Source organism: Podarcis cretensis, assembly GCF_951804945.1.
Source record: "Podarcis cretensis genome assembly, chromosome: 5".
Taxonomy (NCBI): domain Eukaryota; kingdom Metazoa; phylum Chordata; class Lepidosauria; order Squamata; family Lacertidae; genus Podarcis; species Podarcis cretensis.
Window position 1 is genome coordinate 99,935,310 of NC_137174.1, and position 27,405 is coordinate 99,962,714.

Here is a 27,405-nt window from a genome sequence, read left to right on the forward strand (position 1 = left end):
TGGCTTTTTTAGCTGCCGCGTCACACTGTTGGCTCATGTCAAGTTTGTGGTCAACCAAGACTCCTAGATCCTTTTCACATGTACTGCTCTCAAGACAGGTGTCACCCATCTTGTATTTGTGCCTCTCATTTTTTTGCCCAAGTGCAATACTTTTTGCCCAAGTGCAAAGTCTTAAGCAGGATCCGAGCACAAGAGCTAGTAGCCAATGACTATAATGTATTTTTCTTCCTATTGGTTTTAATGTATCTGTGTCGAGTTTATTGTCTATTTGTATGGTTGTAAGCGGCTTTGGGTTGCCCTGGGCAAGAGAAAGCAACTGACAAATGTAATAAACAAACAAACAACAGCTAGGAACAGATAATCAGAAGTAAAGAAAACTTTAATGTAAACTGCTTAGAGTTGGGTTGTTGTTGTTGTTGTTTGCAAACAGGCAGTTCATAAATTCTATTAAAGAAAAAATATCTGATGTTAGAATCCTTATTCCCTCCCACCCCAGTTGTAATCAGATTGTTATATGGGCAGCATTTAATAGATGTGTGGACATTTAGCTATCATCTCTTCCAAAATTGCATTCGGATGAAGCGGGCAGGGAAGATGTCAGCAGCTGCCTCAGTCGGGGGGGGGGGGCTGGAAAAGGTTAATTTGCTGGGGGACAGTCGGTCTCCTCAGGTCTCGGCTCACAACTCGCGGTTTGAGAAAGTGCATTTGGCATATCTGAAAAGAGGCTTACGAAGCCACAACCTAAACTGGCCCAGCCAGCGTTGCAGTTGCAGAATGACAAAAGTTCTTAAAATGGCAAAAAGAATCTACTGAAAATTTCGATACAGAGAGGAAAAGAGGATAGAAAAACCAAGACTAGTTTTGGTAAGGAGGAGGTGAAAACCAGCTCAGAGAAGTTCTGCTATAGCTGCAAGACTCAGCAGCCTCCTTAAGCCGGAGAGTTTCCAGTTTACACCAAAAGCTGGGTCAGATCAACTCTGCTTTGTTTTCACTTTTTTTTCCTCGTTCTGATTTTTTTTTTTTTTTTTTTAGTCTGTTAGCAGAAACTCTTGCCCCTCTTTCATTCCATTTGTGTGTTGTTATGACATATACAATGGGAAGGAGTTGCTGTTTTTAGCTGCCGGAAGGGGCATGTGGGTAGGTGAAAATTAGCAATGATACTGTGGAACTCCCTGCTACAAGAAATAGTCACGGCCACTGACTCAGGTGGCTTTAAAAGGGCTCAAGACAGCTCCATGGAAGATGAGGCTATCAATAACCACCTTCCAATATCTACAAAGGGCTGTCACATGGAAGATGGAGCAAGCTTTTCTTCCTGCTGCTCTGGAGGGTAGGACTCGAACCAATGTCCTTGTTCTCCTTGCTCCAGAAGCTGCCGCCACTGCCTCCCCATCTGCCCCAGCCACCTCAGGCAATTGCCTCACTTTGCCCAACGGCAGAGCTCGGTGTGTTCAGGGGAACATTTTAAAATAAAGTCAGGAATCAAAGACGGGAATCAAATTCAAAGTGCTGATGTTGACCTATAAAGCCTTAAGTGGCTCAGGACCGCAATACTTCAAGGACTGCCTCTCGCCAAATAAACTGCCCCAGACTCTGCGTTCAGCATATGAGGCCCTCCTTCGCGTGCTTCTTCCACAAGACATCCAGAGGGTGGCAACACGAGAACAGGACCTTCTCTGCAGTGGCTCCCCGTCTGTTATATATGGGGAATGTCTGGCACCTTCATTATATATTTTTAGATGCCAGTCAAAAATGTTCCTCTTCAACCTGGCCTTTGGCTGATTAATATTCTACGGCTTTTTAAATGTGTTTGTGGGAGCAGGGATTAGAATCATAGAATCTTAGAACTGAAGAGTTGGAAGGGACTCCCCCCGGGGTCATCTAGTCCAACCCCATCCATGACAGACGGCCCTCCACCCTCTGATTAAAAACCTCCAAGGAAGGAGATTGTTTTGTTTTGTTTTCTATTTGTGCTTTTATCCTGTATTTTGTGAACTGCCCTGGCATCTTCAGAAGAAGGGGGAGGTATACGAATTTAAGAAACAAGAATAAGAGCAAATAATCCATATCGCTTTCTCCTTTATGCAAGAGCCTTGCTTCTTTTCTTGCTGCATTTATGCTTTCAATAAAAGGGGGGGGGAGCACACAGTTACTTGACCTATATCTTTATCTCCTCCTGCCTTAAAGCATCTATATTTAGTTTGTGGTTAAGAATGTTTTTTTCCTGCGTAAAGGTCAGACCTCACACATCTAGGGAGGGGGCAAGGAATAAAGAAAGAACCCTGCTTCTTGTTAAAAAGCAGGCAGGTGCATTTGCCGAAATGAAGGGGGGGGTCGCAGAAGAGGGGAGGTTTCTCATCTCTGAGCTGCCAGCTGCAATGGAGCAAAAAAAAAACAACACACAAAACTCTGTCCCACTCAGCTTGCTTGGTGCTCTGTTGAAAACAAGTCAAAGAATCCCTCTCCTTTCTCATTGCAAGCAATTGCATTTGCACTGAACCACAATTGCAGAGAGGCATGAAACTCCTACAGGGAATTATGCCGTTGAATCCATTCCCTTGGTCTGCAGACACATATTTCATATATATATATATTCATTCACTTTAAAATTTTCATGTATCCTGTCAATAGCATTGTTTGTCTCAGTTCACATACCCTGGATGCTGTTGCACACGACCAAACATGCAAACACTAAAAACAAAAAAGTATCTCACCAATACTGCACCATGGTTTGTGTAGTCCGCTAGCTTATTTCGCCCTGCATCATTGGTTCTGTAGTCTTCGGTGAGCAAAGGCCATTAGTACATTCATATTAGAACTTCAAGCAAAATAAATCGGCTTGAAAGCTGTACTATCATTCCATGGCAAAAGTCTGTCTGGTTAGTTTAGCAAGTTGCTAAAAATCTGCCAGGGGTTATGAAACACAAGCAGGGGGAATGCAATTACACTCTGGCCCTGCTTTCAGGCTTCCCACTGGGGCATCTGGGTGAGATGCTGGACTAAATGGCTTGATCCAGCTGTCAGGCGCCATATTGTTGTTGCTCTATGCTGCCAGCCAGTGTAGGCAGAAGCCAGCCAACTAGCTGAGTCTCAGGGGGTACTGGCCTGGAGGGTCCAGTCCAGTCCAGTCCCAAGGTCAGGAGTATCTCAGTTCATGTAATCTGATGATCCGGGGGTCAAGAAAGTCGAGGGTCCAAGATCATGAGAAACAAGAAGCAGCAAGGTCTGGCCAGGAACAACGAATGTCATTTCCAACAACTAACTGAGGCCTCAAACCCTGCTTAAGAAACCTGGAGCCAGCTGGTTCTCATCAGGAGCAAGAAGGCTGATCAGCAGCAGGTGGATTCACTTCGCCTTCTGCTCCTTCAGGCTGCTGCTCAATAGGTGAAGCCGACTCCTGGCCAATGACACATATACCAAAGCAGCAGAACAGCAGAACTGTATCTGAATAGTGATGGGGTCTTCTTTGGCGATCACTCGTAGCCGAGTAAGATTGTCTTCCATAAACACGGTTTTAACAATGAGTCCGTAAGTGACTGTGGAGGCCAAGTCTGGACCCACATGTCCTTCCACAGTGGGGACATTGGTTTCCGGGCGGGAGTTGAGCACAGTGTGGATTTGCCAAGCGTGCCTTCCTCTTAGCATGTTTCTCCCTTGCGTCCTGAGTTCGAGTGTCTTCAAAGCCCATGACACCTTTGGTAAAGGCTGTTCTCCAACTGGAGCGCTCACAGGCAAGTGTTTCCTAATTGTTGGTGTTTATACTACATTTTTTAAAAATGTGCCTTGATACAGTCTTTAAACCTCTTTTATTGACCACCAGCAGTGATGGGGTGGAGAGTGGAAGGCAACACTTCTTTGAGGGAGGATCTCCAAAATTGGGGTGCCACTACCAAGAAGGCCCTGAATTGGAACACCAACCCTCAGCGCCAACATCTTGAATTGGGCTTGGTAGCTCACAGCCAGACAGTGCAGAGCTTTGAGTTTTCAGCAAAAATTGGCACACACACCCTGCCTCTTGCCTTCCATTCTACATCATTGTTGCGGCACCATCTCTTGGCTTGGCACTCAATACGGGCAAACCGGTCATGCTCCTCTAAATCCGTCTCTGCTAGCTGCACTTTTCAGGCTGTTCTTCAAGGGTTGCCCCCATGTAGAGTGCATTGCAGCAGTCCAGCCATGAGGTTATTAGAGCATGGCTTACTGAGGCCAGGTGGCACCACTCAGTGAATCAGCCACAGCTAAAAAGACCCTGTGCCTCCAGTGAGAAAATTGAGATCAGACTGAGAAGAACCCACAAGCTATGTACCTGTTCCTTCAGGTTGCGTGCGACTCCATCAAGGACAGGCCACCTCTATAAATCCTGGATTCGAGAACCATTGACCCATAGCATTTCCATCATACTAAGATTCAGCTCCAGTTTATGGGGCTCCATGATCACTGCAGATGGTGACAGCAGCCACGAAATTAAAAGACGCCTGCTTCTTGGGAGAAAAGCAATGACAAACCTAGACAGCAACTTAAAAAGTAGAGACATCACCTTGCCAACAAAGGTCCGTATAGTAAAAGCTATAGTTTTCCCAGTAGTGATGTATGGAAGTGAGAGCTGGACCATAAAGAAGGCTGATTGCCGAAGAATGGATGCTTTTGAATTCTGGTGCTGGAGGAGACTCTTGAGAGTCCCATGGACTGCAAGAAGATCCAACCTCTCCATTCTTAAGGAAATCAGCCCTGAGTGCTCACTGGAAGGACAGATCCTGAAGCTGAGGCTCCAGTACTTTGGCCACCTCATGAGAAGAGAAGACTCCCTGGAAAAGACCCTGATGTTGGGAAAGATGGAGGGCACAAGGAGAAGGGGACGACAGAGGAAGAGATGGTGGGACAGTGTTCTCGAAGCTACTAACATGAGTTTGACCAAACTGCGGGAGGCAGTGGAAGACAGGAGTGCCTGGCGTACTCTGGTCCATGGGATCACAAAGAGGTGGACACAACTAAACGACTAAACAACAGCAACAACATCCAGCTAAAGGGTCTCGAAATCAAGCTTTCCAGGAACGGTTGAGGGAGTTGGACAAGTTTAGCTTGGAAATGAGGAGGCTGAGTGGAGATATGATAACTGTCTTCAAGGATCTTAAGGGTTGTTCCATGGAAGATGGAGCAAGCTTGTTTTCTCCAGCTCTGTAAGAGAGGATCTGAACCAATGGCTTCAAGCTACAAGAAAGGAGATTCTGATTAAACACCAGGAAGAACTTTCTGACAGTGAGAGCTCTTTGACAGTGGAGCGGTCTCCCTCAGGAAGTTGCAGACTCTTTTCCCATGGAGGTTTTTAAGCAGAGTTTGGTTGGACATCTGTCTTGGATGCTTTAGTTGAGATTCCTGCATTGCAGGGGTTGGACTAGATGACCCGCATAGTACCTTCCCTCAAAGCAGTTTATGAAAACTAAAACAATAAAGTCAAGAGGCAAAAAGCAAGCATACTTAGAGTCACATGAAGATTGTTGATAGCACTTTGCCCCCAAATCCTGAAATGAAAGTTCCTAGTGCTATCATTTAGGTAAAGGTAAAGGGACCCCTGACCATTAGGTCCAGCCATGGCCGACTCTGGGGTTGCGGAGCTCATATTTTATTGGCCGAGGGAGCCGGAGTACAGTTTCTGGGTCATGTGGCCAGCATGACTAAGCCGCTTCTGGCGAACCAGAGCAGCACACAGAAATGGCGTTTACCTTCCCGCCAGAGTAGTACCTATTTATCTACTTGCACTTTGTGCTTTCGAACTGCTAGGTTGGCAGGAGCAGGGACCGAGCAACGGGAGCTCACCCCATCGCGGGGATTCAAACCACCAACCTTCTGATCAGCAAGCCCTAGGCTCTGTGGTTCCATTAACTTGCTATCATTTACTTATTGATTAAATTTGTATACCAACCTGCATCTGTAGATCTTAGGGTGGTTCCCAAGATGCAAGAACAAAAAAACAAAATGCACAATAAAAATAAGAGCAAAAGAAGCAACAACCACAAACCAATACACACACACACAAGCACCCTGCTGCCACAAACATGTTTAAAAGGGTGTGATTCATTCATGACAACAGGGTGACTATTCCATTGGTTTACTCACTCCCAAATTTGCAAAAAAACAAAACAAAAACAGCTTGTGAGTGTGAACTGCAGTATGTGTGTTGGGCAAGTGGGGCGTTGAGTTTTGTGGCTAGAACTTTAAGACCAGAGAAGAATGGCAAACCAAGTTGATGGACTACGCTGAAATGGCAAAATTAACCAGGGAGCTCAGAAACTGTAGCACCCTGCTTGTGGTTAACGCTTAGCTGGAATGAAATATTCAACGCAGCAATAGAGAAATTAAAATAATAATTTATTTGTCAGACAAATAAATGAGAGGCACAGTGGTATATGGTTACCAAGCTCTGGCCTGGCCTCCTGCCATTCTGGCCAGCACTTATATTTCCTTAATCCAGCCCCCTTGCTCCTCCTGTGGCTGCCTCTGTCCAATCAGCCTGGTTGAAATTCCTATTGGCTGTTTGCTAGAACCAATCACAAAAGATACACCCATTTCCTTCTGCCCTTTTATGGGAAACAAAAAGATATATATTCTTCTATCTATAAATGACAAATAAAGGTAAAGGTAAAGGTACCCCTGCCCGTACGGGCCAGTCTTGACAGACTCTGGGGTTGTGCGCCCATCTCACTTAAGAAGCCAGGGGCCAGCACTGTCCTGAGACACTTCCGGGTCACGTGGCCAGCGTGACATCGCTGCTCTGGCGAGCCAGAGTCGCACACGGAAACGCCGTTTACCTTCCCGCTGGTAAGCGGTCCCTATTTATCTACTTGCACCCGGAGGTGCTTTCGAACTGCTAGGTTGGCAGGCGCTGGGACCGAGCAGCGGGAGCGCACCCCGCCGCAGGGATTCGAACCACCGACCTTTCGATCGGCAAGTCCTAGGCGCTGAGGCTTTAACCCACAGCGCCACCTGTAAATGACAAATAAGTAGTAATATATCTTACATGTGTCTCAACAAGGAACCTTAATTACCAGCTCACCTCGCCCTATTGCCCTCCAAAACAAATGGTTTAATCTTAAATTTTTATCTTAAACAGATGTCAAGGATCATCATTGAAAGATCTCCTTCCTTTGGAGGTCTCTAAACAAAAGCTTGACAACCATATGTGCTCTAATGATGTTTCCTGCTTGGCAAGGGGGGCTGGGCTGGTGGCTGATGGCCCCTGTGATCTCTTCCAACTATATGAAATAAGAATCTAGCATAAGGATTTAACATTTCTTAGCTTCTAATTCCTTTGCATAATTACATTTAAGCCAATATATTTAATACATAACATAGATAGCTTTTTAGAAGGAAAATAAATCTTAAAAGGATCTCAGTTTAAGAAAGAAACAACTTTAGAAAAAGACTTCCCAAAATACTCTCTTCCTTTCTGCCAGCTAGATGCTTTTCCATTGCTCTTGACCTTTGAACCTTAGGAAAATATGGCTCAAGTTTAATGGGAGGCACATGGTTTTATTTTACTATTTACCCACTCTTAATTATGTTTATCTCTGCTTTTTTTATCTTCTGTAATATGTAGGGTCAGTGTCCTCGCTCTCAGCCTGTAATTCCCTTTTTGACTTTGAGAATTGTTTTCTGCTATAAATCAGGGGGGGCCCTTGTCTAGGAGGAAAAACATTGCCAAGGTTCTTAGGCAGCTGCTCTTCTGCCTGGCATGAACATTTGAAAATCTTTAAGCTCATTTTAAGATACAGGCCCTGATCAAAATATAAGCTTGATAAAAATGCAGGCTTATGATTAGATGCCTCAAAACCAAGAAGACAAGAACTTTAAGAAAGGATGGGAAAAGTTTATAATTTATTTACGAAACCTCTGTAAGCAGGTTAAAACACTGGCAGGATTTTAACCACACTTTTAAAGTAACAGAAAGTATGTATAATTTAGGAGGAAATTTGAATAAATATTGTAATATAAAAAATTAGAAACTACTTGAAAGAAACAAATAGGCCTAGGATTAAACTAAGTTATGATTAAATAAATGGGATTTAGAATATTAAGAAAAGTGAATAAGATGGAATATAATAGCAAATTGTTTTAGTTTAATAATGATATTGGAAAGCTGTTTCTTTTAATTACAAGGAAACTCAGAAGGGAGGGACTAGAGGAAGTCAACCAAGATGTTTAAAAGGTTGGATTTGTAAAGAATTAACTTTGTTGTTATTGTTTATCTGTTTATTATTCCTTTTTTCTAAGAGAGTCTGTGTACTGGTCCAGTAAACGCTTCCGCTGCGCAACCAGCAACAGTTCTCTTTGCAGAGCATTAATTAAGTCCAGTGCAGAGATTCTTATTGCAGTACAAGCTTCAGAGTCTCAGCAGCAAAGAAATAACGACACAGGGAAGCCTGTCTTTCCAAAGACAGGTTTATTACAGAAAGATAACAGAAACACCTCTGGAGCTTTCAGACATTTTTGCTTCACGTCCCACAGGCAGAGAAAACAAACACTCTTTATATACTGAGCAACTTAACAACTTAACGAGCTTGACTTCTTAAAGTCACATGACATTGCTAACTTGCCAGCGTCTTAGGTTTCACACCCTAACATTTTCTTCTTTCGTTCATTGATGTATTTTTCTTTTTCTTTGTTTTTGTGTGTCATTCTGCTTTGTGGCTTTTGTTATAATTGTGGAAAATCTAATAAATTTTTAAAAAAGAAAAGACAGTATGGATAATTTAGAAGTATAAAAATTTGGATAAGTAAGGCTGCACTTTGCCTCCCAGGATCCTTCAGTACATGCTCTGGTACACTCCCCCCCCCCATATATTTTTTCTGAAGTCCAAGGCCTGACACTGAGGTCCCTAGGCTTTGTCGGAATGCAGCTCTGCTTACCTTACCCTGAAATGTTCCAAGTTCCTTGAAAGCATCCGCACTGGAAGCAGGACAGGGATAAGAACAACAAGGAAGGTGCACAAAGTGAGCTCGATTTGCAGAACAGCTGCCAAGCTGCGCAGACAGACACTGGCATTCCTAGCATCCTCATTCCGGAACATTTCTGTGCAGCAGTGTGCAAAAAAAAAAAGGGGGGGGATCCAATTCTTCAAAAAGCTGCAGAGAGAAACTGGAATGCAGCCCATTTTGTGCTTTGGTGTTTGTGTGTGAAAGAGACAAAGAGAGAGGGAGGGGGAGGCCCAGTATCATCCGGATGTGAGGTGTGGGGGCGATGCTCTGCTATTTTCGGCAGAATCAATCAAAGGTTCAGTTTATTGGGGATCCCCAATAAAGCAGCCAAGCCTGTTTTCCCCCTGGCTGACCTGCTGTGATCCTCATGCCATGTCTGGCTGCAGCAGCTGTGGATGAGACCAGGAAGCTGCATGCACGCACATGCACACATTGAGAGATTCACCCCGCTGTGACCTTGCAAGCATTCACCCCATTTGCCCTTCCCTGTTCCCACCATCTGGCCATCGGGAGAAGCGCTAATTGACTCCAAAGGATGGGACAGAGGCAGACAGAAGGTGGTAGCAGCTGAGGGACCAGGAATGCCTTGCAACCTGAAGGCCTGATCCGAGCAAGGTTGGAGCTGAAGGGTGCTCAACCCGCAAAAGGTGCTGGGTTCAATTCCTAATGACAGCTCCAGGTAAGGGCGAGGAATGTCCCTTTTCTGAAATCTCGGAGTTCAGCTGCCAGCCAGAGTAGACAATGCTGAGCTGAATGGAGCAATGGTCAGACTCGTTTTTAATTTCTGCTGATTCAGATGCTACCTACTAGGGTCTCATCCTGCATACCAGATGGAGCTGGTAGACAGCTGCCCTTGACACAGAACTGACCTGCACCTCCATGGACAGCTGGGCTTTGAAGGTCAGCACCAAGACTTTGAATTGTGCTCGGAAACGTACTGGAAGCCAATGTAGGTCTTTTAGGACAGATGTTATGTGGTCCCGGCGGCTGCTCCCAGTCACCTGTCTAGCTGCCGCATTCTGGATTAGTTGTAGTTTCGGGGTCACCTTCAAAGGTAGCCCCACGTAATAAGATCTCCAGGTTGATGGACTGTTTGGAGTTGACAGAAGGGACGGCAGAGGCCGAGACCAGGGAGAGGAGACGGTGGAAGAAGTTTGGGAATTTAAAGTTTATATTTCGAAATTTTGTAAAAATTTATGGAGGGAGAGAAAAATCGTGGAATGAAATTTCTATGACCCTAGTGGAAATGTTTTAAGAGTTTAAGTTCAAATAGATATATTAATTTTAAGGAGAAATAAGATTAAAAAAGAAAAAGAAAAAGCGGATTGTTAATTGGTGAAAGAAGAGAATGTAAAATTATAGTGTATTAAGATAGATTATAAGGATAAAATAAAGAGAGAAAGGATTTGCTGAAATATTTAACTGAATTAGAATACAAAAAGGGAGGTGGGAGGAGGTCAAGGAAACAAGCAAATGAAAGATGTATTATGTGAAGGTTTGATGTATTTCTTGCTTTTGTTTTTCCTTTTTTCTTAATCTTTTTTTTCTTTTTTTTATTTGTGTGGTATTCTTTTTTGTGATACACTGGTTTGTCTTTTGTTTAAATTGGTGTTTTTCTGTTTTATCTGTAACCTTTAAAACCTTAATAAATATTATTTTTTAAAAAACAAACAAACAAAGGTAGCCCCACGTAGAGCGCATTGCAGTAGTTCAAGCAAGAGATAACTAGAGCATGCACCACTCTGGCAAGATAGTCTGCAGGCAGGCAGGGTCTCATCCTGCGTACCAGATGGAGCTGGTAAACAGCCACCCTGGACACAGAACTGACCTGCACCTCCATGGACAGCTGTGAGTCCAAAATGACTCCCAGGCTGCGCACCTGGTCCTTCAGGGGCACAGTTGCCCCATTCAGGACCAGGGTGTCCTCCACACCTGCCTTCCCCCTGTCCCCCAAAAACAGTACTTCCGTCTTGTCAAGATTGAACCTGACCAGATGGCCCTTGATCCCTTCCAACCCTACAATTCTACCTTTCTATGATTTGCCCCTTGCCTCCGTAAAGGGGAGAAAACTATGCATGTTCATCTCAGCCACAGTTAAGCAACCAGAGCATGGTCCTCATACAGCTGACACAAGATCTGCACCTGGCCTGCAGACCCATCTTCTGTTTGTTTCACTGCTAGGTGCCTTGGACCAAGGAGAAGGCAGTGGGGAATGACGATCCGCCCTAGTGAGCCCGATCCACCTGCAGGGCCCAGCTGCATCTCCGGGCGGGCAACTGGGACCCGGGCAAGGTGAAATCGAGCACAGGCTTGTGGCTGGCTGGTGGCGATGTTGCAGGGATGTTTTCGCACTAATACCAAGAGCAAAACAAGAATTATATCTGCTGTTGTGAGTCAAACTGAGAATCTGTTTGTGCGACAAGCACGGCTTGAGGCAGGAAGAGAAACTGTGGGGCTTAAGTCAAGACAAGCGTTGCTTGCAGACGCTTGCAAGGGGCCGGGGAGTTTGGCCTCGGCTCTACCCTGCCATGGTCTCTTTATTTCTTTGTTCAAATGTGCTTATTTGTTTATATATCTCTTCCCATCACCCACCCAAGCGCTTGGTGCAGAGCGATATTTTCAGAAAACAGCTTTGCATATTGAATATCACAGATACACATAACTCATTCGCAGGGCCTGTTAACAGTGGTGGGAGAATTGCACAACAGCTAGAAAGTTGATAGTGGCTCTAGGCGCCGTGATGATGGGATGTGGTCGAAGTCTGTGGGAACCCAGATTCAGTTCTCCAGGAACTTTATTTGGGAAAACACGAGAGAGAGAGAGAGAGAGAGAGAGAGAGAGAGAGAGAGTTTTACACAACAAATTTGCAGTCAAACATTAAACATCAACATCATCATTTAGGATTCCCTGATTCCATCAACTCCCTTCCACCCTTCCATGGTTAGCATTATCAATCTTTTTTTTCAACTGCCTTCCTTATTTTCTCTAATTTTAAGGAAATAATCCATTTTTACCATAGTTCTTTGTATATTACAGTGGTACCTCAGGTTACATACGCTTCAGGTTACACACTCCGCTAACCCAGAAATAGTGCTTCAGGTTAAGAACTTTGCTTCAGGATGAGAACAGAAATCATGCTCCGGCAGCGTGGCAGCAGCAAGAGGCCCCATTAGCTAAAGTGGTGCTTCAGGTTAAGAACAGTTTCAGGTTAATAACGGACCTCCGGAACGAATTAAGTACTTAACTTGAGGTACCACTGTACAAGCATTACTCAAATCCTTCCAAAGTTTTTAGTTGTTTGCAGTGTTCTCCTAAGTACCGTATTTTTCCGTGTATAAGACTAGGGTTTTTTTAACCCAAAAATTAGGTTTAAAATTGGGGCTCGTCTTATACATGGGTAGTGCTGAGGAGTGTTTTCTTAATTTGGAGTCCCTCCAAATACACTGTGGGGTCTTATAGACGAAAAAATACGGTATGTTGTAAGCTTTCCCCATTTCTTCTTAAAGTTCTTCTCTTCTTGGTTTCTGATTTTCCAGGTCAATTTCACCATTTCGGCGCATTCCATCATCCATTCGTCTCTGGCTGGAACTTTATCGTCTTTCCATCTCTGGGCCAGTAGTAGTCACACTGCTGTCGTCGTATTTGGGAAAACTCTTGAACCTGTTTCCTGCTTGGCAGGGGGTTGGACTCGATGGCCCTTGTGGTCTCTTCCAACTCTATGATTCTATGATTCTATGATTCTATCACCATTTTGCAGCCTAGCCATCCTTGCAGGCTTGTGCAGAGAGAGCTGGGGAGGGAAACCATGTTTGCCACCCTGAGCAACTTGGAAAAGGGATGGGATAAAAACAGTTGGTAGCTTTATGTACAGAAATAAAGGTTTTTTTTCCCCTTTCCCTTTTACTGTGTACACTCCTAGAACAACAAACACTTATTGCGGTGTAACCAGTTGCTGGAAACCACAGGAGGCCAGAGTCGTTCTTGTCCTGGTATGCCCCGCGGAGGACCTTAAGGTCCACAAATAACAACACTTTGGAGGTCCTGAGCCTCAAGGAGGTTAGATTGGTCTCAACCAGGGCCAGGGCCTTTTCAGCACTGGCCCTGACGTGGTGGAACGCTCTGTCACAAGAGACCAGGGCCCTGCGGGACTTGACATTTTTCCACAGAGCCTGCAAGACGGAGCTGTTCCGCCTGGCCTTTGGTTTGGACTCAGTCTGACCTTTATGTTTCCCTCTCCTTATGGTCTTGATTTATCAGCTACTTTAAAATGAGACTGCATTTTAAATTGCATTTTAAATTGGTCCCCCCTCTCTTTCCCCCCTATGATGTTTTTACTGTGATTTTATTGGTCTTAGCCTCCCTGAGCCCGGCTCTGGCCGGGGAGGGTGAGGTACAAATAATAATAATGATAATTATTATTATTACTTGAAACTTGCTCCCCCCCCCTACTTGAACCTTGCTTGTGGGTTCCCCATGATATCTGGTTGGCCACTGTGAATAAAGGATGCTGAACTAGGTAGGCCATTGGCCTGATCCAACACTATTTTCTCATCAAAGTTGCAGGTAGCGGTGCTTCCAAAAACCAGTTTGCTGATGTTCTGGACATGACAAACAGTTGGCATCACGTTTTCAAGATCTGGCTCCCTGGGAATACTGAGGTGGAAGCACAGCCATCCTAGCCAGTAGCCATCAATAGCCTCTCCTCCTCCATGAATTTGTCCAATCTTCTTTTAAAGGCTTGGTGTCCATCACTGCCTCCTGTGGCAGGGAGTTCCATAGTTTAACTCTGCGCTGCGTGAAGAAGTCTTTCCTTTAATCTGTCCTGGATCTTCCAGACTTCAGATTCATTGGATGTCCGCAAGTTCTAGTGTTAGGAGAGAAACTGCTGCCAGTTAAGGATAAATAATATTAAGCTAATACTAATACTAAGACCAACAATCTGATTCAGTGTAGGGCAGCTTACAATATGCTTGGGTGTTCTAGAAAACTTTTTGATCTCACTTATGAGTATTGTTTAGATTTTCCCCATCCAAAAACTGCCGAAGTGTATCTGTACAGGAAACAGATGAACAGTGCTCCCAGGGGATCAAAGGACAGAGAGAAGCGAAAGAAAGAAAGAGAGAAAGAAAGAAAGAAAGAAAGAAAGAAAGAAAGAAAGAAAGAAAGAAAGAAAGAAAGAAAGAAAATGAATATATACCGGTAATAAATCTCCAGAAAGGGGAAACAATTATTTGCATGACTGTTACATTTTTATTCCTGCCCTTTGCACAATGCACAATAGGAGAACTCATTGCCACATCATCATCATCATCATCAGTCTTTATTACGGTCCAGAGACCCAACAAATTGTTACAAAGCAATACACAATTCATACAGCCTACCTCCAGGTTAAACAAGCATTTTGTTCAGAATATAGGGATCATTGGTTCTTGCAACCACTGCTAAAAACTTTGCCACTGCTAATGTTCTAGCATTTGTCCGGTCTTCCAATAGGAACCTGACATAGTGAGCCTCTGATTTTCCCGGGAAAGGTACCAGCAAGGGTAATATCAGTTCAGCTCTGGCTTGCTCATATTTTACACAGTGCAACAAAATGTGTTTTATGGAATCGATGTCTTGAGCACACGAGCAAAGTCTGTCCTGGTAGGGAACTCCTCTCAACCTAGCATCCAACACTGCAGAAGGAAAGACGTTGAGTCTGGCTTTGGTGAAAAGCCTTCGATAGTTTGGTACTGTCGGGTTTTTAATGTAAGATGTTAACTTAAAGACATGCCCATATTGTACTCCTACTGCCAGCGGACTACAGACTGCGTGTGATCGAGATTGCAAGTCTCTGTCTGCATTGCCACAAGAAGATGTGAAGACCACTAGAACGGTATTTGAAAGACGAGCAAGAGCTGGGACAAAATGTTGCAGCGCGGAGTGATGCTGTTCAGGCAGCCTGCCATCTTACAAGATGCTAAATTCCAGGGCAAATCTCAAAGCTGTCCAGCAACCATCAGTGCAGTTTCCCCTGTCCTAAGGCATTTCACAATTAGAAGCAAATCCAGAAATAAGAATGGGGGAGGGGAATAAATAAACAAAACTAATAAATGCTTTTTTTTTTTTTTTTTTTTTTTTGCAGCCACTGGGCAGTATGCTTCAGGTTCTATGGGAAACCTTTCTAGCCAGCCCTGATGGGGCAACTTCTGGAGTTTCCCTTCTCTGATTTCTTGGACGCCGTGATCAAGCATGGAATGATCCTCAGGAACGTTGAGGAGCCACTGGAGAAGGTAAATGACCCTAGGGAAGGGGAGACGTTCTCTGGGCTGGATTCCATAGGAGGTTCCAGCCGCCTCATTAGTCATCGCCGGAAGGCAGAGCCCCTGGCCTGGCTTCCTGATTGGCCAGACTGACTGATGTGACCCTGTGCTTTTGAGAACACTGAGTTAGCTTTCGTTCGGGATGACCTCGTTGCAATGGCATCATTCTCCGACGCCCAGAATAGATGCGAGTTAAGGCCAGAGGTGAGGTTCTGAACTCGTTGGCCTTAATATGAGACCAAACTGATTTTATGCCAGAGGGGGATTTTTCATTTTCATTAATTTTCAATATAGGAACAAACATGCAATCAGTTACAGCTCCCCACCCGTAACAACCCCAGATACGTCCAGCTGTAATAGCAATAATAAAATAAAACATTAACTCAAGAGCTAGTAATTTAGAAAGCGTCGTTCCCGTGAGTCTCGGTTTGGTTTCGAAGCATGTTCTTCTTTTGCTACAGATGAAATAAAAGCGGACCACATTTTGTAAACGTTTTGTAGATTCTTATGTTGTCTTCTTTCTCATAAAATCATAGAAATGTAGAATTGGAAAGGATCCTAAGGGTCACCTAGTCCGACCCCCAGCAGTGCGCTTTTTTTGTAGAACCCAGCCCTGTCTTTAGCATATATGCCGCTGGGGTGCAAAGATTTCCCCAGCGTCCCCAAATTTAGTTTAGCCCCCAAATTAACTTTTATTATGCTTGTGTCAGGCACCACGCTTACGCCTTGTCTCTTGTTGTGAATGACAAGCGCCGCCATTGAGTCTGACAAGCGCCGCTGTTGTGAATGACAAGTATGGCGCAACTTTGGCAAATCGGGTCTTCCCTTGAAGAGGGCACGTAGTGCGGTGAGACCTGGAAACCGACACCCTGTGTTGTGGGCGGGTACGATTGGTTAGCTACAATACCCGATTGGTAGGTCCCTCGTAGCTGGGTGGATTTGGCCAATGGGACGCAGTTCTTTATTGTTCTCCTGGGAACTTTGTGGTCCAGTAGAACTGAAGGAGCGTCTCCACCCCCATCAATCTGCCCGGATACTGAGGTCCAGCTCCGAGGGCCTTCTGGCGGTTCCCTCACTTCGAGAAGCCAAGTTACAGGGAACCAAGCAGAGGGCCTTCTCAGTAGTGGCACCCACCCTGTGGAACACCCTCCCATCAGATGTCAAAGAGAAAAACAACTACCAGACTTTTAGAAGACATCTGAAGGCAGCCCTGTTTAGGGAAGTTTTTAATGTTTAACAGACCACTGTATTTTAATACTTTGTTGGAAGGTGCCCAGAGTGGCTGGGGGGACCCAGCCAGATGGGCGGGATATTATTATTATTGTTATTATTATTATTATTATGGCTCGGGTGTCTTGTCATGCAACTGGACTTAATGGGCGATTGGGCTGCTCCTGCTAGACTTTTGTTCTTGTGGAAGGCTTCAGTAGACAAGAGATAGAATCCTATAACTGTAGAGCAGAAGGGATTGCCAAGGGTAATCTAGTCGACCTCCTGCAATGCAGGAATCCCAGCTGAAGAATCCTTGGCAGATGACCACCCAACTTCTGCTTAAAAACTTCCAAGGGATGAGAGTCCACCACCTCTCAAGGGAGTTGATTCCGCTGCTGAACAGCTCTTACCATCAAAAAGTTATTCCTATTGTCCAAGTATCTAGATCAGCCTTTCTCAACCTGTGGGTCCCCAGATGTTGTTGAACTACAACTCCCATCAACCCTAGCTAGCAAGGCCAGAGCTCAGGGATGATGGGAGTTGCAGTCCAACAACATCTGGGGACCCACAGGTTGAGAACCATTGATCTAGATAGATAGACCATTCATCTTCCCCAAAATTGCAAAACCACAGTGAAACATCACACATGACAACTTCCCTATGCAGGGCTGCCTTGAGATGTCTTCTGAAAATCAGATGGTTGTCTATTTCCTTGACATCGGATGGGAGGGCGTTCCACAGATAATAACAATGTATTCTTCTATGTTTCCATTATTATTTTGGGAGGAGGGTTAATAGAGAAAGTCGGTTTAGATCAGCATCAGCAAAAACCTGACGCACAGGACACATTTCTGCACCAACTGTACCAATCTGATTGCAATGAATTTAGACGAGAGGCCGTGATCTCAGCCGTGCAACTCAAGCCATAGTCAAAGCCAGCATAACTGTACTTTCTCATCTGTCTAATAAACCACCACAGTTCTGGTGGAATGGAAATCACACACAGTCGAGAAACAGCGCTCTTATCTGCTGTTCAAGATTATTTCCATAAACACTCATCCCTTTTCAAGAGCTCAGAAAACTGCAGAGCCTTCTCTTGGCTCCCCCCCCCCAACAAAAAAACCGCAGACTTAAATGGGAATCCCCACATATAATTGATATGTAAATACTGCAAGCGGATTGCGAGAAATTTCAGAAGCCCACGCCTTTCCTAGGCACTTTTGAAGATAAATCAGATAAAACCAGTATGTACCAAATGTTCTCCCATTTTGATTTTCAGACAAAAAGTCGCCTTTTGTGGTGACGTTGCAAATAACATTTGCTTTTCTTCCGCTCCTGTTTTCTTCTATTGTTTTCTTGATCTGCCGCAGCTGTTTTTTGACATCGGTTCCCCCCATTTTTGTAATTCCTGTTCCTTCTGCCTGGCTGTAGACAATCAGGGAACACATTCACAGGAATGTGTGTTATTCGGTTTTTCTTGTTTTTAATTTGATTATGGATTTTGTGGTTTTATATTTTGATTTTACTCTGTAAACTGCCCTGAGGCCTGCAGGTATAGGGTGGAATATAAACTCAATTAACAACAACAACAACAAAGGGGGGGTTAGGTCTGGGTTATCAGAAAGACCACATTCCCTCATACGCAAGTGTCTAGGCTGAGAGATATTCAGGGAAGCCCTTTCTCTCTGTTCCACCTCCCTCACAGCCCTGCTTGGTAGTGACATGGGACAGAGCCTTCTCGGTGGCTGCTCCCAGACATTTTCTGCTGAGAGAAGTTAACCTCTCTCCCTCCTTGATGTCGTTTTGCCAGCAACTGACGACATCCTTGTTCCAACAGGCCTCTGGGAACTGACTGCTTTTAAGGAAAGAGCTGGTGCTGTCATATTTTCATTGTAATTATCTTTATGTTTTAATAGAGCTTATAGATCTCATTTTATGTGTGCTTAAATTAATGCTAAACTGTTTTTTAATGATTGCTCCCCGCCCCCAACCTTTTCCAGCTGTTTCTGTTTTAGCTGTAATCCACCTTGGGTTAACTAATAATAATAAGAATAATTAGATAATAAGAATAATTGCGAGACTCTGAAGCCGTCCGTGGCCAAACACAGAGGGCAAAGGATGCCAATAGAGAGGAAGGTGAAAACTTCTGTGTAACAGTCACATGGGTGATTCCAGCCAATCTGGGAGCGGGAGGACACATAATGAGCATGATGGTATCACAGTGTCCATCAGATATGGCGATGGGGTGACATCACAGAACACAAACAAAATGGCGGGTTTCCCATTGGGGCATCGGGTCGGCCACTGTGAGAAGACGACGTTGGAGTAGATGGGCCATTGGCCTGATCCAGCTGGCTCTTCTAATGTTCTTACTGTGTTTCCACCTGAAATGGTACATACCGTAGAGGCCTTTTATGGCTACCCAACAATCCTCTGAATTACCTTTTGAACGCAACATTTGTTGTTGTTTAGTCCTTTAGTCGTGTCCGACTCTTCGTGACCCCCTGGACCAGAGCACGCCAGGCACTCCTGTCTTCCACTGCCTCCCGCAGTTTGGTCAAACTCATGCTGGCAGCTTCGAGAACACTGTCCAACCATCTCGTCCTCTGTCGTCCCCTTCTCCTTGTGCCCTCCATCTTTCCCAACATCAGGGTCTTTTCCAGGGAGTCTTCTCTTCTCATGAGGTGGTCAAAGTCTTGGAGCCTCAGCTTCAGGATCTGTCCTTCCAGTGAGCACTCAGGGCTGATTTCCTTCAGAATGGAGAGGTCTGATCTTCTTGCAGTCCATGGGACTCTCAAGAGTCTCCTCCAGCACCATATACAATATTTTTCTTTACAGCATTGGACTTTCCTTTTGCTTCCAGGCATATCCGCAACTGAGCGACCTTTCAGCTTTGGCCCAGCCGCTTCATCAGCTCTGAATCTACTTGTACTTGTCCTCCGCTCGTCCTCAGTAGCATATTGGACGCCTTCTGACCTGAGGGGCTCATCTTCCAGAGTCATAACTTTTATGTGCCTGTTGTTTTTGTCCATAGAGTTTTCTTGGCAGGGATACTGCAGTGGCTTGCCAGTTCCTGCTCCAGGTGGATCATGTTTGGTCAAAACTCTCCACTATGACCTGTCCATCTTGGGTGGCCCTGCACGGCATAGCTCATAGCTTCTCTGACTTATTCAAGCCCCTTCACCACGGCAAGGCAGTGATCCATGAAGGAGGAATGCAACATTACTCCATATCTTACCCTAACCTGAACCTCCATAGACCTTGCCACATAACAAGACACCATCCAACCGCCTTAGGGACTCCATTCCAGATTTGTGTAGGGTTTACTCCTTAGCCTTTTTTTTCTCCTGAAGACATCCCACAAGGCAGTGGAAGCTTAGCACCAGAGTCTTCCTTCTCCTAGATGGGCTCTCTTCTCAGGTGGACAAGCCCCACCTGCCCCCCACTTGCCTCTACGGCACGTGCAGAAACTGCCTTCTTGACCATGGGACTCACTCTTGGTCTTGTCCGCTGAATCTTCTGGAGTCTATCTTCACATGCAGGGGAAGTCCCCAACACACTGAGGGTTTGAGAGCCATTGGGTGCCCTCATGTGATTTAGCTGGCCAGCCAAAGCCATTCCCTAGGTGTGGCCATTGTCGCATGCTGACAGCTTCTAGGAGCTACAGGTGAGAGTTGAGTGAGGGGTGGGGTACCAAAGGTGGACAACTACCCCAGAAGGAGTGCTCTGCCCCCCCCCCCACCAGAGGTGCTACCCTCCTCTAACAGCCATACACCCCAGTGAGCTTCATGGCCAAGTGGGGAACTGAACCCTAGTCTCTCCCAGGTTCTAGTCCAGGGCTAGGCAACCTAAGGCCCGTGGGCGGATGTAGCCCAATCGCCTTCTCAATCCAGCCCATGGACAGTCGGAGAATCAGCTTGTTTTTACATGAGTAGAATGTGTCCTTTTATTTAAAATTCATCCCTGGGTTATTTGTGGGGCCTGCCTGGGGTTTTTACATAAGTAGAATGTGTTCGAATTCCTACTCCGTGATTGCAGTCATGGGATTGTTGTCTATTACATGACGGTGCATATTTTGACTCCACAGAGTGGGAAGTGACAGAGACAGGATGTTTCTGTTACTGTGTTCCATGAAGTGGGACTATTGTCCTTTGTTCTTTTTCTCTTTGCTGTCTAATGCTAGAGAGAGAGGCAGCCATCTTGCAGTGCCCCGTGTGTGTTTATATGTAAATAAAGTAGATTAGCCAAAATGCTGAGTTGCTGAGGTCTGTCACGCAAGCTGCAAAGACTCTGCGGATCCCTAAGTGTGCCCGTGTCAGTTGGCATCGGTCACTGCGATGTTCGGGCTGAAGAAAGCTTATGAAGCTCCCAAACGATCGACCAGGAGGGAGAGAACATGCCAGTTGGGCATGCGTCTCTGCCAGGTTCCTATTTGTGTGTAGGACGAGCTCCTGACAGAATGTGTGCTTTAATTTAAAATGCGTCTCTGGGTTATTTGTGGGGCATACAAATTCGTTCATCCCCCCCCCCCCCCACAAATATAGTCTGGCCCACCACATGGTCTGAGGGACGGTGGACCGGCCCACGGCTGAAAAAGGTTGCTGACCCCTGTCCTAGTCTAACACAGGGTCTAAAGTTTTCCAGAGGACAGGACTTTCTGCGGTGCTGAGTAAGGCTGAACATGCACACCCACCCATCCAAATAAAATTCCACAGTAATATTTCATCCCTGGCAGCTGATGGGCTGCAATTTTTATGCCCCACTTTCCAGAGGGGAGCAGAAAATTGACAACCTGACAGAAGGCTGGGCAGTTAGCTACAGATTCAGACCTTGGGAGCTGTCTGCGGAGGGAGGGATATTTTTTTTTTGGGGGGGGGGGTCATTGGAACGATAGCAAAGTGGTGAGCCTGCCTTACCTGCAAGGCCCAACCTGTGGATATTTGCAAGCAACCCCTCCCCAATATGTTGTTCTAGGTAGCAATGAACTCATGTCCAAAACCAAATAATAATAATAATAATAATAATAATAATAATAATAATAATAATAATACATATTGTCAGGGTTAGATTAGATTACCCTTGGGGTATCTTCAAACTCTACGATTCTGCGACAGGTTTTGGTTTCCAGTTTCATTTTCCCATGCTGGGTGGGCCTCCTGGGATCACCCTGAATTATGAGCATGTTCCCCAAGCCTTGTGCATCTTCTCCTTGCTTTGAGCCCCCCTTGCATTCAGTAGACGCTGACAAGTTTGCGGGCCCATGCGCTAAACCTTGTCTGTGGTGCCTACTCCTATTACCCCAAATGATGAGACAAGAAAGCAGAGTATGGGTTCAAATTGGCCACAACTTTATTGAGCTTCAGAAGTGGGAAACTTGGCACAGGCCTTGGCAGGTAACCCTCTCAGCCCGTCTGGCTGAGGATATGCCGGCAGATGAGGTCCAGTGAGAGGGGAATGCAAAGCGCAAACTTACACAGCATGCCCTTCCACCGACCTCGTCCTGGGAGTTTGACCTACATGCCACCGCTCTAGGGCCAGGCACTCCCGGTTTCTGCCCTTTAATGGGCCCTGCACGGGCCGCCGCATGGGGAGGGAGCATGAATGCACCCCCCGACTTGATGTTAGAATAAAGGATACCTTGCCAAGGCCTAAAATCGCCAGCTGAGGCCCTAAGGGCCTCGCCACCAAGTCCCACAACTGAGGACCAATCAAGCCCTGTAGTCTACTGTTATGTACTGAGTTGAATAGGATCCAAAATGCAGCAGTCTGATTGGTCCTAGAACAACAGGATCCAAAATGCAGCAGTCTGATTGGTCCCAGAACAATAGGATTCAGAATGCAGCAGTCTGATTGGTCCTAGAACAATAGGATTCAGAATGCAGCAGTCTGATTGGTCCTAGAACAATAGGATTCAGAATGCAGCAGTCTGATTGGTCCCAGAACAATAGGATTCAGAATGCAGCAGTCTGATTGGTCCTAGAACAATAGGATTCAGAATGCAGCAGTATGACTGGTCTGCAGGAGACACCCAATCCAGCTCCAGATGGAAGTGAATCCACAACCTGATTGGCCTACAGGAGAATTCCGGAATTAGCCAATCACGTGCAGCCCATTGTGTAAATAATGTATATAAAGCAGATACTTTGAGGGGACATTCATTCCTCCTCACCACTATGAGCTGAATAAAGAGCATGAAATCCACTCTCGACTGAGTATATTTCATCTACCCAGTCCCTAAGGACTTGTCGCAAGTCGTGCAGCCAGAGGTCATTACCCAGTGGGGTCAGGTGCTCTCCATCCTCCTGGAATAGGTCAACCTTATCTACCCTGATGCTGGGATGTGGGATAGAGAACCCGCCAATTTGCTGCATGGTATTGCGCATGGTCCTGTTGATTTTTTCCATAGCATAATTGATGCAAGAGGGATTGGAACTCCCCCTCCAGCACATGTCCCAAACCAAATAATAATAATAATAATAATAATACATATTGTCAGGGTTGGATTAGATTACCCTTGGGGTATCTTCAAACTCGATTCTGTGACAGGTTTCGGTTTCCAGTTTCATTTTCCCATGCTGGGCGGGCCTCCTGGGGTCACCCTGAATTCTGAGCATGTTCTCCAACCCTTGTGCATCTTCTTATGAGGAACGGCTAAGGGAGCTGGGCATGTTTAGCCTGGAGAAGAGGAGGTTAAGGGGTGATATGATAGCCATGTTCAAATATATAAAAGGATGTCACATAGAGGAGGGAGAAAGGTTGTTTTCTGCTGCTCCAGAGAAGCGGACACGGAGCAATGGCTCCAAACTACAAGAAAGAAGATTCCACCTAAACATTAGGAAGAACTTCCTGACAGTAAGAGCTGTTTGACAGTGGAATTTGCTGCCAAGGAGTGTGGTGGAGTCTCCTTCTTTGGAGGTCTTTAAGCAGAGGCTTGACAACCATATGTCAGGAGTGCTCTGATGGTGTTTCCTGCTTGGCAGGGGGTTGGACTCGATGGCCCTTGTGGTCTCTTCCAACTCTATGATTCTATGATTCTATGATTCCCTTGCATTCAGTAGACGCTGACTAGTTTATTGGGTTATGGGAGCAAATGAAAGAGTCTGAACGCAGAGCTCTAAACGAGGGGCATGGAGCAAGGGGATATGCAGGGAAGTTGGAGAAACGAGGTGGTAGACTGTGAAGCAGACTCAGTGAGCCAGGGCAGGAGGGAGTGGGGTTGGGTGTGGGGAGGAGTGTTGGTGGATGATTCACAGATCATGGCCCAGAGCAGGGTCCCGTGAACGCTGAGCCAAAAAGGCGGAGAAGGATTCAGGAAGAGGGTAATTGGAGCCAATGATGAAATCTAAGCACATCACACAGATTAGTTTCAGTTGCATAATGAATTCCAGTTGAAGAATTTGATCTGCATGGGACTTGGATGCTCTTTTTGCAGAAGAGGGTGTCTGACATTGGAGTGCCTTTCAGGATAAGGCCCATAACTCACCGGGAGAGCAGGCAGGTTGTATGCAGAACACCTCAGGTTCAATCCTGGTCCTATCTCCAATTGTTCTTTTTCAAGCGATCAGGTAGCTGTTGATGTCAAAGCTGAACGACAACTCTTCAAGGAGCACCTTTGAGCTGTGAACCGGCTGCTTTGAGGGGATTTTGAGGGGACTAGTTAAACTATGGAACTCACTCCCACAAGATGTTGTGGTGGCCACCAAACAATGTGAATGGCTTCAAAAGGGGACTGGACCAATTTGTGGAGAACAGGAGCTACTAACTGCCATGAGCCATGACCTTTAAAGCTCTAAACGGCCTCCGCCGTTCTACCCCCATCTTTCTACCCGGACCCTGAGCTCCAGCACCGAGGGCCTTCTGGCAGTTCCCTCACTGCGAGAAGCCAAGTTACAGGGAACAAGGCAGAGGACCTTCTCTGTAGTGGCACCCGCCCTGTGGAACACCCTCCCACCAGATGTCAAAGAGAAGAACAACTACCAGACTTTTAAAAGACATCTGAAGGCAGCCCTGTTTAGGGAAGCTTTTAATGTTTGATGTATTACAGTATTTTAATATTTTTTTGGAAGCCGCTCAGAGTGGCTGGGGAAGCCCAGCCAGATGGGCGGAGTATAAATAAAAAAATATTATTATTATTATTATTATTATTAATCACCATATTCAGTCATAATATACCCGTTGCTGGAAAGGGCAGGATGGGAGAGTCCTGTTGCTCTCATGCCTACGTTGAAGCTGCCTTATACAGAGTCAGACCAATGCTCCACTTAGCTCTGTATTCTCTAGCTCAGACACTCTATGGCTGAACTTCCCCCGTGGACATCTTGGAGGACTAGATGATGAGCCACTGACCCTATCTAGCAGGCTCTCCTTACATTCTTACGGAATAAGTAGGTGATGATGTCTTCATTACAGAGGTGCATTCCTGCTGGTTTACTAGAGAGAGAGGGAGGCTTGCTTTGTTTTTCCCTCCTCACATCAGCATCTGAGTCACTCTCTTGACTAAGCCGACTAAACTCTTGCTGGAGACGTCTGTTAGCCCTAACAGTCTGAGCAAGCCCATCTCTTCTGGTGCTCTGCAAGTCACAGATAACGAGGAGGAAGCGAAGGGAACTTCACACCGAGGTGGAAATGATGAGCGTTTGGATCCAACGGGGACTGAATAATGCACGAAGGCTAAGCAGATCCCTGCCCTTGATGGATCAGGCCAAGGGTTCATCTGATCTAGTGTCTGGATTCCAGCTGTGCTCAGCCCAGGTGGCTTGGAGAAACCCACAAGTCCCCCGTCGTTTCACCCAGTGCCTGGTACTTGCAGGTACACAGCCTCTGCTCCTGGAAGCTCCATCTCACCATCCTGAACCCATAAATAGATGATGAAGAAGAAGAGTTTGGATTTGATATCCCGCTTTATCACTACCCGAAGGAGTCTCAAAGTGGCTCACAATCTCCTTTCCCTTTCTCCCCCACAACAAACACTCTGTGGGGTGAATGGGGCTGAGAGAAGTGTGACTAGCCCAAGGTCACCCAGCAGCTGCATGTGGAGGAGCGGGGAAGCGAACCCGGTTCACCAGATTACGAGTCCACCGCTCTTAACCACTACACCACTGCTGGCTCTCATGTATCCTCCATGAATTTTAATCCAGGTCTGCAATGTGATTGAGGCTCCCAACCTGAGTGTACAAGCCAGCATTACCTGGGTTTTCCCCCCACCCCATGCAACTGTCTCTTTTTATTTAATAAAGTTTATACATTGCTCAATTGTTGTTGTTCTTGTTTTTTTTTTAAAAAAAAACCAAAGCGGTTTCCGAAAAAAGTTTTTAAAAATAAAATTATCAATAAGGAATAACAACGGATATTCAAGACTTTCAAAAAGTTAAAATAACAGTAGACTACAAACAGGTGAAAACTCATGTTCACTTTCTAAACTTCTGGGTAGGTTTGTCTAAATACAAATGTTTTTCGCAGGTAAAGGGACGGAGAGGGCTCTGCCTGCTGAATTAAGGTGGGATGGGTGCTGCAGCTGAAACTCTGGCAACTCTCACTAACAGAATTTTAATTCAGAGTTCCCAAAGGTGTGTGTGTGGGGGGGGGAATAGCATCAAACAGCCACGGGGACATTTTTAAAAAACAAAAACCGGGGCTCTCCCTGGTAAATAGCTTATGTAAACATGATTAGGATCTGGTTGTAAGGGAGGTGGCTGGATTGTAGCAGGGCTAAGTAAACCCATTGCATAAACAAAGGCAAAGATCGGATGGGACTCAAATGTTATGAAATGGTTCACAGCTGAGAAGTTAATCATTGTGTGTGTTAATTAGCAAGCCTGAGAGGGTGGCAAAGAAGACTGCAATACGATTCACGTTTACCTAGAAGTCAGTTCCACCAGACTCAGAGGGTCTTAGCTCCTGTTCTGGAGAAACATGCCAGGGTTCACCTCCAAACTCTCTTTGTAGGGTGGGAGGTGGAGATTGAGATGAAGTCCGTTAGCAATAGGGACAGCGAGGGGTCGTTTCTGGAGAAACGGATTTACCCGTTAAGGGCTGTGCCTGGTTTCGAAAGACCTTTCTTTGCCGCAAGCATCTCCTAGGCATTTGTGATGGACTGTAGGCTCGCTTACCATGAGTTAAATCAAAGGTCAGCCGGAACGGATACGTTCTGTTGATGCCCCTCCTTCCGTAGAAAAGATGCGGGTTTCCTATATGTCTGAGAGAGGACGTTGCTGCAACAGGCTTTCACCACAGGGAGAAGCGGAGTTTGTTGGCTTACAAGTGTTATGACATAAAGTAACAGGTGATGCAACACGCAAAAGAGGACACTGGAACATGCAGATAAATATCTGTTATGACTATCTTGATCTTATGCATGTTTGCAGGCTGGCAGTGACGTTCCCTGGAGTGTATTGTGGGCAGAATTGTAGGCCAATGCCACAATCCTGTACAACATGTTTCCTTGGAACAATATTTCAGAATAATGTCCAGTGCTGGCCCAAGACCTTTTGCTACCTGAGTCAGTCTCTCTCTCTCTCTCTCTCTCTCTCTCTCTCTCTCTCTCTCTCTCTCTCCCTCTCTCCTTCACAATCCATGTACAAAAGCCAATACTATATAGTGGGCATCATCCTCTGTTATGCTCAAGAGACGCTGGCTAGATTAGGGCAAGCCATGTGATATATAAGATGCCTCCCCCTTGCTGTCTGCCCTGCAGCATCTGCCGCCTGAAGCAGCTGCCCCACTCTGCCTAATGGCAGGGCCTTGGGAAGAATTTCATTGGAGTCTCTCTATTTACCATTTTTCCAGGGTTGTCCAGCTCTCCACATTGCTTTGAAAATTAAAGCCCTCATGAAAATTCAGCAGCATTTTAGTGTGAATTCCCCCCTGAATGATCCGAACCCCTGCAATGCAGGAATCTTTTGCCCAACCTGGGGCTCAA

At 45.6% G+C, this 27,405-nt stretch overlaps 1 long non-coding RNA gene across 1 annotated transcript; it reads left to right on the forward strand.

The window, feature by feature from the left end:
• Positions 1-12,716: 12,716 nt before the first annotated feature.
• LOC307217294 lies at positions 12,717-24,282 on the forward strand. The gene is made up of 3 exons (XR_013839538.1): positions 12,717-12,824; positions 15,098-15,245; positions 24,046-24,282. It is a non-coding gene; the product is annotated as an uncharacterized lncRNA (long non-coding RNA).
• The last annotated feature ends 3,123 nt before the right edge of the window (positions 24,283-27,405 follow it).